The sequence below is a fragment of the Pinus tabuliformis genome, chromosome Q (genome assembly GCF_031772625.1).
Source record: "Pinus tabuliformis cultivar Carrire ecotype Pingquan chromosome Q, CPIR1, whole genome shotgun sequence".
Lineage (NCBI taxonomy): Eukaryota > Viridiplantae > Streptophyta > Pinopsida > Pinales > Pinaceae > Pinus > Pinus tabuliformis.
Window position 1 is genome coordinate 802,722,824 of NC_142296.1, and position 11,119 is coordinate 802,733,942.

Sequence of the window (11,119 nt, forward strand, 5' to 3'; positions counted from 1 at the left end):
TCCGATGCCTCAAGAACCCTTCCAAAGCTTTAAAAGGATTTTTCCGATCACGTTAACCCTCCTCCGATGAGTTCTCCTCTCCTCCGACGCGATATCACTGTCGGAGGTCGCAACATTCATTCATCGGCCCGCCCCCTTTTATATCTCCCCGATATCACTTCGCCGATGCGATTTCGCGATCGGCAGTCGCAAGTTTCTATACCTGTATATATATCCCCCCTCTCATCCACCGACGCGATATTGCTATCGCACCCGAAAGCATATCGCATTGTGACCCATTCATTTCCGCAATATTTCCCATTATCGCATAGCCGCATGCCTTATCGCCTTCCCGAAATCGGCGATCGCTCCCATTGCATCACATATATAAAAGCTACTGCTCCGTGTCCCCGCTGATTGCCGATCTTTGATTTAATCCCCGTCGTACTCCCACGTCATCCTGCCACATCACCCTGGCACGTCACTACTGTACTGGGACCCACTGCTAACATCATACTGACGTCATCACTAAAAGAAAGCGTGAGAGGCGCAAATCACAGCAAAGAGAGCCCAGAATGAAAAACTGAGGCAACTTTCAATGCGCGATTAGTGCTTATTGCTAATCGCGCATCGCTAAGAAAAAATTACCAAAATGGAAAGCTTAATATCACTCGTCCACGAGTAGGCCCGAAAACTCGTAGTTTGACATAAACTCCTCATTTATGATTCCTATTCAAATTAGCCAGCGCCGGTAGCATTCCAGAGGCCACGGAAATCATTTGCAGCAGCCATTCTTGCCTTGAAAGGGCAGAAAAGGGGCGATTTGACAGTTTCAAACATATCAGATCAAGAGAAAGTAGCCCAATTTAAGTGTTAAAGAGTATCAGAGGAAAGACGAAGCCTCAATTACATTAAAGAGTATCAGATCAAAGCCGGTGAACATTAAAGACCCCCAAGAAAAGTCAAAGAAAGCGGTAAAGCCATTTAAAGGCTCTCAAATCACAGTTAGTGCACATCAAAACCACTCAAGAGTAGGGGATCAAAGCCCAAAGCACAGTTATGGCTAAATGAACCGCACAGAGCCATAAGGATAGATTTCGACTCAATTTTTGAGGCAACTGCCCCAGCGCAGCACTTAGATATCTTCTTACATTAATTCCACGACAAGATTAGATTAAAGAACTCATTTCCCTCAGATCTGTAAAAAATCTGTTGTAATGGATATTTTAGATATTTTCCCTATATAAACCACCCGAATTCATTGTTTAAAGGGTTGGTTGGTTGATAATCCTCTTGGGGGACTCGCACTGTATGTTTTTTGAGATTTTTCTATAATCAAAGACTGCTGAAAAGCTTGGAGGATGGACTGTCTGTTGTGTTATTAAAGACTGAAGAGTGATATATAGAATTCTTGTGCTGCTACATGGCCCAATAAGTGTTTCTTACCTTTGTTTTCAATTCATATATGTTTATATCGTACATATATCACCATCTAAGTTATAGAAAGAAATATTAGCTTAGAATTTGCGTGGCTGCACTCTATGCTCAGTTTCTGTGATTTCTATATGTTTTCTTCTGATTCAGGCATAAATATGAATTCCCCATGGCTCATATTTGCTCTGTTTCATTCACGTATGAATGTTATTTAGGAATTCTTGACTGCTCCTAGATATAGTTCACTCACCTTCCCTCTGTTAAGCTGAATGAGAGATTCTTAGTTGCCTTTCATTCCTTAGCCTTCACTCCATCCTTTTTAGCTTGAAAGATTGTTTCATGAGCAACTATCCTGCTCTATATTCCTCTTGTGACCAAGAAAATGCACCAGCAACCCTACTCCACGACTCCATGCCCAATGGTTTGAACCTCTCACACGATGCATGCCTCCCTACTTGAAAACATCAATCGTCCCACTGAAACTTAAACAAAAACCCAAAGAATCATATAACTAGCCTAAAATCATCATCAACAAAGCTAAATCATAAAGAGAGAGCCCTCTCTGATTGCAGGTGGGCTAGGACCTGCAGTCCAAAGATTGGTCTGTGGTTACCTCGGCCGTATCCCTTAAGGAGCTTTGGGACAACCTGAGTAATAACAGTTGGTAAACCCTCCATATGGAACTAGACCGATTGGATGCAAGTGGGTATTCAAAAAAACATAAAGAAGACAACTCACTTGACAAGAACAATGAAAGGCTCATGGCAAAAGGATTTGCACAAAAGGAAGGTGTTGACTATGAATAAACCTTCACTCCCACAAAAAATGGGTGACCATATGGACTATATTCTTTTTGGTAGAACAGAAAGGATGGAAAATCCATAATATGGATGTGAAGGCAACTTTCTTGAATGGATATATATATATATATATTTTTTTTTTTTTCTTTTTTTTTTTATGTACCAACGTGAAGTTTTTGTTGTGAAAGGACAAAAAAAAATGTATGAAAGCTTATCAAATCCTTATATGGTCTATAGTAGGCACCACTATTATTGTATGAAAAGTTAACCAATCATCTTTTGAAGCTAAATCTCAAACATTCCAATCTTGATGATGCGACTTTGTCTTTCAAAAATGTTGGAAAAAAGTGGTGTATCTTGTAGTGCATCTAGATCATCTATTAAAAATAGGAAACGTTGAAACTTATATTGCATTTGTGAAGAAACATTTGAGGAAAGGTTTTTAAATAACATATTTGGGACATATTCATTATTACTTAGGAATTGAAGTCAGTCAAAATCTAAAATACATATTCATTTCCAAAAAGAAGTATGTTGGATGACTACTAAATAGATTTGTCATGGCAGATTGAAACCCTCTCTCCACTCCAATGGATATGAATATGAAGATTACAATGAAAGAATGGAATGAATTCAAGGATGCAACGAAGTACATATAGCTTGTAGGAATCCTCAACTACGTAATCATGACCAGAACAAATATCACATATGTTGTGAGAATCCTTTACAAATTTATGCATAAACCATGTGAGGGACATTGGTGTGCTACAAAACGAGCCTTGAGATACTTAAAGGGAATTGAATATTATGAACTTAATTAAACCAAGGTGGATAACTTCAATCTTACTATAAATTTTGATTTAGACTTCGATGAAGACGAGGAAAATGGAGTATCAACATTAGGATATCTCATGAGTCTAGGATCAACAACTATCTCGTGGAGGTATCACAACTAATCAGTTCTGGCATATTCAAAAACAAAAGCAAAATATGTGGTAGACACAGAAGTGACAAAGGAAATTTTGTCACTTAGGAATATACTTGAAGACTTGTAGAAGAAACAAGTAAACTCAACTCCTTTACTTGTAAAAAATACTTCTATAATCAAGTGCTCCAAGAACCCTTAATTACATTATAGAACCAAACATGTCAATACAAAATATCATTTTATTAGATATCATGTAGAGGCCAAAACCATTCATCTAAGACATTATTTCAATGTTGAGAAAAGTGCGAATATCTTCACCAAAGCACTTGAAATAGAAAAATTTCACAAGTTCAAAACGATTCTTTGGCTAAAAACACCCGCTCAGATTAAGGTTGGGAATGTTAGACAATGTATTCCTTCAGGATTATCGTAAAAGGTAATTAGGTAGGTATGAGTATCATTTGTAGTAATGTATAGATCTTTGGTAAAAATGACAACCCACACGTATATTCCATGCAATAAGTATTTCTTATTTCTTAATGGATAATCATTGGAGCATTTTGCATGATCCTCAATATGACATACATAAGGAGCCTAAGATACCTATAATTGCTTTCATTACATAAATGTCAATGTCAAATCCACACACTTGAAAAACCATGGAAAATGAGAGCTTTGGCATAGAGTAAAATGATGTGATGTGATAAGGAGGATGACCAGAAGAAGGAACCACTCTTTCTTTGATACAGTTGGCAACCATTTGTTGTTGTACCTCTGGTGCAAGGTGGTTCCATTTATCTTCAATTGTTTATTTATTGAGCCTTTGCAATTCTATCATCTCGGGAAGTGACAACATGCTTGCAATAACATCTGGTGTTGTTTTCATTATTTCCTTTCCTTCTTGAGATGAGACAATAACCCTTTTGTCTTGAACATACCTTCTTACACATAAAGTTACCATCTCTAGAAATAAAATACTTATGGGACAACAATGAAGACCAAATTTGAAGCACACAGATTATTATGGTCTCTTATTACATCACTTGTGCTTTCAACTATTTCAATGGATTTCTTCATATCATATGTGGTTATCATCAAGTCCCAAACATATATATATCCATCATAAAATTCTAGTTCTTTGGTCATTTATTTCATTTGGAAATCAGTAGAACTCTTGGTAGATGAAGAGGCCATTGGAAAAGGGAAACTTGCTGAGAATGTCTAGTTGACTAGGAGTATGAGGGAGGAGCTTTTGAAATTTATAAAAAATGGGGTAGCCAACGCAAGAGGTAAAACTTGGGTTTTTGAAGAAATTTAACTTAAATTGAACACATGTTGAGGTAAATTGAGCTGGTGAATGTACTTAGGAATGTAATTAGGAAGATTGAGAGGTTTTATTTGCCAAAATGAAGGGTTTTCTTCATGAGGCACACATTTCTTCACTAGGGAGGCTTACAATTTGCTTTAGAAATTAATTTTTGGTGCAAATTTAGAGGGAAAGGGGTTTAAATAGATAAAATTTTACAATGAAAGGAGGAATGTTGATTTAAATTCATGAATTTAGACTTGAATGATGCAAAACTAAGTAAGCCAAGTCGACGAGTGCATGCGAGTTGAGCTAGAAGTTCAAACTATATCTGAGACTGTTGCCCTTTCTAGAAAACAAATTCCCTTGACACATGAATTAGTTGGGTTAGGCAAAAAAATTGGATGATTTCATGATGACATCATGATGACCTCAGCATGATGTGGGCTATGTTATGCAGACAACTAACGTGGTGGGGTGTTGGTTTGGCAAAGGCTATGCGGAAGGGATATGTGGATGACATGATTAACTAGTGTTGTAGGCATACATGGTGCAGTGGCACTGACATGTGAGGCAACGAGGAGGGCCACATGGTAGCCTTCGAACCCCTCTCCAACTCATCATTGAAACTTTTGTAACGATGTGTAGTACATGAGAGGGCACCACACATGCACCATGTGTACCTCTCCATGCCCCTTTAATGGATGAAAATTGGGGAAATTTTTCAGTTCATAGCACCAAAAGTCATAAGATGGCATGACGTTGTTACGGGCAAATTTAGTGTCTTTTCAAACGACTAACCCCTAGACCTAATAGCAAGTCTCGAACAAAAGTTAAAGTAATTCCATTACTTTTCCTATAGCTAACAGATAAAGGAAAGAGGAGAAAAAGTACCAACCTGTATCTCTTCCTTGATCCCCCTTCCCTTTGACTGCTTTCACCACTCCCTTCCATACTTAACTCATTTGAAAGGTACCTGAACACAAGCAGAGATAGAAAACCATCAAAGCATACATATCGATATATTAACTAAACATATTATAGAATTGGAAGTATAATATACATCACATAACACATGAATGGGAAAAAGCATAGAACTGTTCATTCGTAGAAGGGAAGATTACAACCCATGTAGATGCATGCCCGATGCAGTTTCATCCTTCTAGCTTCAAACCCTTCTCTCCTCATGGAAACAAAAATTTGACATGATAACATTACTCTCTCTACTAATCTCTTTCCAATAACATTTCCTTAGCTCAGGAAGTTTCAGCCTACACTAGCCAACGAGAGCTTGGTCCTTTTATAGCTAAAAGGAGGAGGATAGGCTATTAATGGCCCTCATGAATGCTTTTCCATATTTGGGAATTGGTTCCATGGAGGAAGGGATAATGGGTTAAGGTTCATTCATCTCCTTCATCATCCAAAAGTGAGCCCAATCCTTCTATAAACCTCTAGAAGTATCCATTGGATGAGGAATCCAATGGATTTATTTGAAAAATTCGATGGATCTCACTCATTGCAAGTGATACAAACACCAGGTGCTACATAGCACCCAGACCGTGTAGTGCCTACCATTCATTGAATCCAGATAGAAGGCCACCTGCGATGATCTCCTTAGGTACATTTTTTGGATGAATTGTGTCATGAAACTCTTGGGAGGAAAGCATGATGTAGGTTAACTTCATTAGGGAATGAAAAAAACTGAATTAGGGGTTGATGGACCCTAATAATACGGATCTGGAAGTTGGGGTTGATGTGCCCAAATTTTCCTATAAAAGTTTCCCCCTAAAGCATGAAGTCGAAAATAACCATGTCGAGTGAGAGGCTTTACCACTTGGAGAGAAGGTTTCGAACCGGAAGGTGACCTGCATCAGTTACAATAAAAATATAATGATACTTTGATTTTTTCTCACAATTTTGCTGAGGGAAGACATACCCATGCTCAGTGGATAAACTTTCATTACATGTACAAATATAGTCGTCTATAGATGTAGACCCATGAGTGGATGACCATGAATGTAAGGCCATTGTACATTTGATATAGTACTCTTGAAAAATATATCATAGCCCGGATAGATGAAACTAGATCTGGGGTCTTCACTCTCATCCAATATTTTGCTCAAGTATAAGTCTAATTATGTGAATAGATGATTTGAAGTTAAACATGGAGAGACATCGTCTACTACTAGCCAATGATGTAAGCTGTTAACAAATGCGAGAGGAATCATCGATAATGATAATGACCCTCAAGGTACTACAATACATTTTGCAAGGTGTGAATAAATGTTTTGATGTTTAACACCATACGAAGTCTTTCAGTCGAAGGTTAGTGATGTCAACCTATTGCCAGAAGTGAGAAAACTGCCATTGATGTATGCAAGCCTAAAGGTACTGAAGGGGTGTTTCTAAGTCAACTTCTTGGATGATGTGCTGATGTTGAAAAGAAGCGACTTGTCGTAGGAGGGCCTTGATGTATCCCACATCAACGACACGAAACGAGGTAAATGATTTTGGAGATGAAACATCGAATGACGAAACATGGTTCAGGAATGGCGGGCATGAAAATGAAGGTTTACTATATTGCAAAGGATGAGGTTTTGAACTGAATGAATTCTCTTGGACATATCGGCGACACTGAAGTGAATTGGTAGCATTGACCCAAAGCAAAGTGATGGATGGTATGATAGACCAACAATATGATAACCATCAAGCTGAATGACCCAACCCACATAGTCATGGTGATGAGGTGAAAGTGTCATGTTCAAGAGCAACCCGCTACCATAAAGTGTTCCCAACTTTTTCCCATTTTCCCCAGTCATTTTTGACTAGTACCTCTTTATTTTTAATCAAGCTTGAGGAGGATAACATATGCTTGTTTTATAATTTAATTGTTCAGGAAAATCCATCGCTATTTGATGTTTTAACGAGTCTAGCGAAGGTGAAACTTGGTCTTGTCTAGATGGACAAGTTTTCTCGCTATTAAATGTTTTTAACAAGTTTAACGACAAAGATAACTCGATCCTTTTCACATTTAGAGAGTCTGAAAAGGGACTAAAAGGAAAATCCAAAAGTTCTTTTTCATAAATTTGTCTCTTAAGCCCGACAAAGCATAAAACAATACAAGAGAGAACCTATTGATCATGCTTGAGCAACGAGTACCTTTTTCGTAGTTAATCTATCTCAGCCCGAAGAAGGGGTAAAACTATACTAAGTAGATATAGATTCTAATTCATTAACAATCTAGGAACGACTAGTGCTCGACAATCTTTTCATGTTTAAAGAGTCTAAAAAGAGCTTAAAGAGGACTCCATTTTGAGGAACAACTAGTGTCTAGGGTAGCAACTAGTTTTGGTGATGTTGTAACTTCTCAAAACGTGTTGATTTATGTGAAGACGCTGGCTAATAAGACCACTCATTGCAACTATTCCTCAAAAAGGTAAAACAACCAAGTGAAAGCGTATGATCAGCCAAAGAGATGGTGGTGATGGAATGAAACAACCAAGGCTCATCTAAAAAAGAGGCTGATAGAATGGCAATCAAAAGGGTTAAAATGGAAATGGGTTCATTTTTAGACAAGCTTGAACCATAGGGAACTATGCTTCAATTCAGTTTCATGTTTACACAAGCTTGAAAATAAAAGCTATGCTTGGATTCAGTTTCATTTTTACGCAAGCTTAAAATGAAAAACTATGCTTGAATTTAGTTTACATGCTCCCAACATGATGAAAGGGAGAGTTTCCTATAACCAGATAGTCGTTGTGTTGAAGCATGACGATTATCCAATAACTTTTTGGCTTTGTCTAGATAGACAAAGGTGAATGGGGTGATTCCCTTCACATAACCAACCGGGAAACTTAATTTTACCATTAGGTGCATGCCCCCTGTTATCACCTTAAAATTTTCATTAAATTGGAAAATTTACATTTGTTCCTAAGTCATAATGTTAGATGGTGGTTAAGTCACTTTTATGGTTTTTAGAGTCTAAGTCATAGGGTTAGAGTCTCATTTCCATCATCAAATAAAGTTCAACAACCTTGTTTTACACTTTATGGGTCCCATATCATGTTTTGAAAGTCATATGTTTAACCATTTAAAAAAAAATTGAAACTACCTATGAATCCATGTTTTCGTAGCGCAGACAATGTAAAAACTAGTTTTGCGCTACGAAATCACTGAGGTAGCCTTTTTTTCAGTAGAAAAAATTGTTTTAGGTAGTCAACCTCTAGGAGGTGTTTTGAGCAGATGAAAGCATATTTTGGAAAAATGAAAGAGGTTTTTATTTCTAACATACTAAACTACAAAAAAATCTTTCATTTTCTTCAAATTAATTATGGTCTGGGAGAAATGGATGACCCAACTTGCGCTATGAAACCGCTGTAGGTGCAATTTTTCACAAATCAAAATTTTCCAGTTTATACTTGATATTCAAAGTCAGTTTCGGGTCATAGGAAAAGGTATTTTGGAATTATGAAGGAGGTTTATCTTTTTAAAATCTCCGTATACAATAACCTATCTCACTTTCTTTATAAGTTTTATTAGTTGGGAGATACTAAGATTTCTTTGAAACCCTAATTTCAGAGAACATATTTTTCTTGTTTTACACGTGTTTTTCAAGGACAGATTTTGGATAGCTGGAGAACTTTTTTAAAAAAGAAAGAGAGGTTTTTTTTCTAGACAACATGGAACAAAAAAACCTCCTTCAGTTTCATAAAATATGTCATGGATGACAAGATAAAGGCTATGTCCCAAGTGATAATGTTTAAAGATCCTAAACCTAAAAGTAGGGAAACATGTTCCCTAATTTCCATGGTTTATCATCACCAGTAAGGTGAAAACGTTGGAGGCTTCATAAAATTCGACCTCATGAGGTTGCAGCTGTCAAAGAATGCATTCAATGTTTAGTTAAGATGGTTTAGTCATAACAAGGAGTTGTACTCCTAATTGTATTAGGACTCTAGGACTGTTAGTTAGCTATCAAATGCATTTAAAGGTTTGTTTTATGGTTAGAATAGGTGTCACTCATAGAAAATTTGAATTCTTTTAATGAGGGAGGATGCAATCCTTATTTTAAAATCTATATATGAATCAAGAGATGAAATTAGAAAGGGTTGGAAAATGTTATAGAAAAATACTACTTTTGTAAATGTTGTGCAGGGACTGATATATATAAAAGCAGTTGGACTTTTCTGAAGTTGAGATTCTTAGTGCACTTCAGTGAGCTTTATATTTTATCTTTGATATGTTTTACTTCCATATTCTTAATGCTTATTACTCATAAATTCATGGAGGAACGTGCTCTGACTTCCTTTAAGTGTTAAACTATGGTGAATTGAGTTCTTGGGTCCTATCTTTCGATGTTTTTCTTCAATGTTTTAATACTTATTACTCAGAATTCATGGTTGCTCATGCTCTAACTTCCTTTAGCTATTAAACTCTGATTAATCACTTTAAATACTTTCCTTTTGAATACCTTGATGTATCATTACTCAGAATTCATGTCCACATGCTCTAACTCCTATGAACTTCAAGTTATTGAGACTTTCCTGAATGTGTTACTCTTTCATTGAAGTATATACAAGCCTAAGTTTTATAAGAAGAGCTATTTGTTATCTTTATCTCTATCACTGACTCCATGTCCCAATGGTAGAAAGTATCCATCTTTCAACCTATAAACATACAAAACCACAAACCACAGAGTTAGCCATCTATCTATAATTTATATCATTAACCCTTGAGAGAGCCCTCTCAAGCTGAGGAGGCTAAGCCTAAGCTAAGAGATTGGCTTGAAATAGTTACACTAAGGTAGTCTGATTAGTAGCCTATCAGGGTCCCACTTTGGTGATAACATTTTGGTGCGTCTACTGGGAGCCTGAAGATTAATCATTCCCGAAATCAAGAAGCTGAACTTCTGAAGGTAGCAGGAGCTCAGAAATCTTTTTGAGGTTGCAAAACTACCTTGGTGACTCCATTGTTGAAGAATTTGAAACTCATATATTCATGGTGATTCCATTGGAGTTATGAAGAACTCAGATGCTACCATTCTTACTTCAAGGTATGCATGCATAAATTTTTCAGGAATTCATGGTTTCCCAAATCATTTTCCCAAGGATACATATTTTCTAAGGAATGGTTCAAAATTCAATGGAGAACATTTGAGTTTAACTTTGAAGCATATATCAGATTTCTGTGATTTTGCCGATCTTCTTAGAGTCAAACATGAGGATGTTTGCATTATGTTGTTCTATGATTCATTTCAAGGGAAATGTAAACAATGGATTGAAAGCTTTCCTGCCAAATCTATTAAGTCATTTGCATACTTTTGGCTTATATTTTTGGAGGATTGGATAGATAGAACAGAGTTGGTGGCAAACTGTCCTTCAATTCAAGGTTTCAAACAATGGAATGATGATCACATTAATGAAGAAATAGATGAAAATTTTTCTGTCCTTGGCTTCTTATCTAAAATCATTTGAGTGCAAGACATAATATAAGATGACATTTTTGGATGAAGTTGCTAAGAACATTGAGAAAGACATTGAAGGTTTACAAGGTCAAATTCAATCATATAGTCTTCATGATTATGATCATACTTTTCAAAAGCTTTCTATGGCAGAATATAAAGAGAGGGTGTTGCTTCCTTTCTCTTTTGAGATTGAGGAAGAATACATTATT